Source organism: Adiantum capillus-veneris, chromosome 16 (genome assembly GCF_014529385.1).
Source record: "Adiantum capillus-veneris isolate H3 chromosome 16, ASM1452938v2, whole genome shotgun sequence".
In the NCBI taxonomy this organism is placed as follows: Eukaryota; Viridiplantae; Streptophyta; class Polypodiopsida; order Polypodiales; family Pteridaceae; genus Adiantum; species Adiantum capillus-veneris.
In genome coordinates, this window is record NC_140946.1 from 120,830,068 (window position 1) to 120,834,195 (window position 4,128).

Below are 4,128 nucleotides of genomic sequence, written 5' to 3' on the forward strand. Positions count from 1 at the left end.
GCAGGTCAGTAAAGCACTTCATTTCATGTTACAGTTCATTAATGCTTTATCTATTTGCTTGTTTTCTCACTAGTACATGCTCATTCTCGATGTAGAAAATAGATACACAGTTCGTTTCAAATAGATACTTGTTGTCAATCTGGATATGGCTTGTTATGTTCTATAGGGACGTCCACCAAGCAAGAGTAGTTATACAGACGTTGAGAGTCTTTTGGCAAGGCACGTATGCATTTGAGAATTAGAGATGGTTGGAAAAGAAATTTATTTTTATGAAATCGTAGAGTATAGCTACAGGGCACTCGTGAGGACGAAGCTGACAAAATCACGATGTATAGCTACAGGGCACTCGTGAGGACGAAGCTGACAAAATTGCGGTCACTATCCACCTTGCTGCCGGGAGAGTTCTCGGCTTGAACGCAGTCGAAGAGGACGTCGATGAGGTTCAGCACCACCTCGAGGCCGTCGTAGGCTACGACAGGGTCGCAGCTGTGTCGGATCTGTGCACAACAGCTGACATGGTTTGACTTCCAAAGCCGAGTGGGCAGGCACCCTCACCGGAACGCCCTGCTGGAAGAAGAGGGGGATGAGGTCCTGGCAATCGGCCATGGCTGGCGCTGTGCCCGCTTCATCGCATCTCACGTCCTGCGCCATCGCCACCTGCTGCGCCCGACCAACAGCTACCCACAGCGCCGCAATCGCCACCATCATCTGTGCAACTCCTGCCACCATATCTCCACCGCTCTTCGCCTTCATTACAACTGTAGACATCTTCTAAGATGCAGCAGCAATCAGCCTACTACGCCTGCCACTATCCTACACCGCCATTAAGATGCGTTCAAGCTCTGCGCCTTACTGCGTTGTCTTATCTTCTTATACCTCCTCCTCCTACGCTGATCCCTAGCTGCTTGCTTCTCGTATTCTTCATTTTTTTCTCTACCATACAATTGGGCTCTGTTTCTTCTAATAAAGACGAAAATGGTGACGAAAGAGGACATAGATTATTTTTGGTATCATCCTAAAAATTTCATTCCAGAATCCAAAGTATGGAGCTTTGCTGATTGGTGCATATAGGTAGGTACCCACTTTTTTGCTTTGCTCTGTTTCTTTGGATAAGGGTGAAAATGAAAATGAAAAAGGACATGAGTTTGTTTTGGCATCATCTTGCAAAAAGAAAAGAGATGGGTTTCCAATGCTATTATTTTAAGAGAACAGTGAAGGAAACGTTTTTTTTTCTTTCCACCTGTATGTGCCTACGATTTCAAAAAGAAAACAGAAGTGTAGAATCTAAGAAGATTCTCTCTTTTCTCTCTCAAGAAGTTCGTGACTACCATTGCATGCGACTCTCTCTCTCTCTCTCTCTCTCTCTCTCTCTCTCTCTCTTTGCATGCCACGACTAGTCCAAGGACTGGCTCTATGTGTGTGTTTGCATGGCACCAGTAGTTCAGGTCTTGTGAGAGGCAACCCATGTAGGAGAGCGCAAGATGCATGACCGTCGAGCAAGCAGTTGCTGCAATTCTCTTTCTCTCTCTTTCTCTCTCTCTCTCTCTGCACACACAAATAGATGCAAACACAATTTCCTTTCTCACAGTGCCAAGTTCTTGTTCGGACATGCTCTCAATCTGTAGTGTTTGAGAGCGTTGCATAGATTAGGGGAGAGATGAGTGGATGTGAGAGGCAAGCAGAGAGTCAGAGCAGATAGATCATGAGGCGGAAACGACGACGGGGAGCCTGCGCCCATCAGCGTGCTAGGAGGAGGTGTAGGAGTAGATTCCTTGGAATCTTGCTTCTAATGATTTTTATTAACATGGAGCCAGTATAGGAAAAAAGAAAACCAAAAAGACCTTTTTGATCTACCAAAACAATTTGATCTACCCCAATGGAGGCTACAACTTGCTTGATCTCAAGCCTTCAACCTCGCATCTCCTTCCCCTACACCTTCCCTACCTGATCAACTTGCACCTTGCAAGGGGCACCCGCCCTACCACAAGAAGTTTTGGATAGATTCTCAAATAACTCCCAAATTATGACATCAACATTGAGCTCGCTGCCACACTGCTTCCACCCCCTCCCTCTGCGCACATTTCCTGTAGCCCATCTCCCTCGCCATCGCTCTCTCCTCCCCCCCCCGCTTCCCCCCCCCCCCCCCCCCCCCCCCCAAAACCTGCTCTGCGCTGCCCTGCCCTGCCTTGCACTCTGCGTAGCGCGTAGCCCGCCTTAGCCCTCAGCCCCTGCCTTCAGCCTCCCGCCTACCCCAGCCCGCCTCAGCCCTCAGGCTACCCACCTACCCTTCGTCGACTCATCAGCAAACACACAATGGCGGCTTCTGCTCCACCACACAGGGACTCCAGTGAAGCCCTCTCGCCCGACACTACGGAGCCGACCCTTCGACTTGCTCTTTTGCCAGAAGATCAAGCGAGCTTGATGGTCGAAGTGGAGCGCTTGCAAGCCACTTCAATTATAAAAAGGTCATTGGCACTCGACCCAGTCGGGGCGAGGTTTGGGACTTACTACAGGCCATCTTCTCTTCGACGTGGGCAAGATCACCGATGTCCAGATCCTCGCGAGAGGGTACTACCAGGTCGCATTCCAGTCTGCAAATATGACAACCAAGGTGATTTTGATGAGCCCACTCGGCATCAAAGCAGCTCGAGCTTACTTTCGACGTTCGCATCACAATTTTTACCCTACTAAAGACATGCTCGAGGAGGAAGCAAATTTACCGATTTCGGTCTGTTTCCTATGCTTAAGGGGAGAGTACCATCCCCTCCTGCCCAGGATTGGTTCCATGTTCGGGATAGTTCTGGAGTCTCCAGGCATGACAACTTCAGTTGTGACCAAGGCCGCAGGTCTACCTACTGTGCGGGTTCTCGTTTGTGCCACGCACTCCCTCCCCAAGGTGGTATTGCTGCCTAGGGTAAGTGGGGGATGGATCAGATAGAGTTTGGAGTAGTTGGGTCTCCCGAACCAGTGTTTCATATACAAGCAGATGGGCCATATGGCAAAGGACTGTCCTCGCAGGAGATCTCAACCCACAGTGCATGCGCAACCTCCCAAGGCTCAGCATGCCAAGCAGCCAGATGCACAAGATGCACAGGCTAGTACTTCAATAGAGACCAGTGACCAATCAGCTGATGGTTGGCAGCAAGTGCCTAGCCGCCGCCGTCAGGGAAAAGATCACCCGACTGCTCCTCCTGGTGGCCAACCTTTTGCAGCTCAGCAGCACTGGGTTCTAACTGGGAACTATTTTGACCCCGTTCAGTAGGACCTACTTGAGGAGGCCCCATCCACTTTTGTTCCTCTACCACTGCCTCCTCCTCCCTCAGCCGCGCTGCCGCCCCCGCCTCCCCCACCTCCACCTTCGGCCCCCGCTCCTCCTCTATCCCCGATGGCGCCCACAACGTCGTCTCTCGACCCTTCCAGCACTTCTCCTCAGACGCAGAGTATTGGACACGCTTGTGCCGCGAGGCGTTCTCTTGATAGTGCTTGAGGTTCGAGAGGGATAGCCCCACCTGAGGCCGTCTTTTTTGGTGCTCACTTGTCCCTTTGCAGCTGTCCACAGAGGGACCAGCTTCGACCTTCGCAGACATTGGGATTTCTTTGACTACAGCTTCACTCGGTTTCTGGGTGATTCCTCTCCCGACTTGGAGGAGGCCAGCTTTCTAGTCCACGTCCTCTTTCTTGCAGCTAGAGGCAGTGAGGCCCTGGACACAGCGGTGGGTTTCTCCTTTCCGTTGTGTGGTAGGGATATCACAGAGTGGACCCAGCACAGAGTCCTGGACTGGCTCCAAACCCAAGCTATTGTGTTCTCACAACACATAGAGACTTAGTAGTGATAGATCGTGCAGACACTTTGCAATCCTACCAAGTTCAGCATGACACCTCCAGATGCGGCGGGTTGCAAGCACATTGTGGTGCATTTGTTTGTTGAGACTTAGTGCCCTCTGTGTTATGTTTTTGTGCATGAGGATTCTTGGACAGGATGTAGCCCTTCGGGCTGCACGCTCGGCTTGGGCCTGGACGGGACAATCACTTCTCATTAGGAAAAATATGAACCCTCTAGGGACCCTTTGGGATTAAGGTTAATTAGAGGCCAGCCAATAGGAAGATGGTGGTGGACACACTCTATAC

At 50.8% G+C, this 4,128-nt stretch overlaps 1 pseudogene; it reads right to left on the reverse strand.

Annotated features, from left to right (window-relative positions):
- Nucleotides 1-282: 282 nt before the first annotated feature.
- LOC147439755 (uncharacterized) lies at nucleotides 283-835 on the reverse strand (annotated as a pseudogene).
- Between the last annotated feature and the right edge of the window lie 3,293 nt (nucleotides 836-4,128).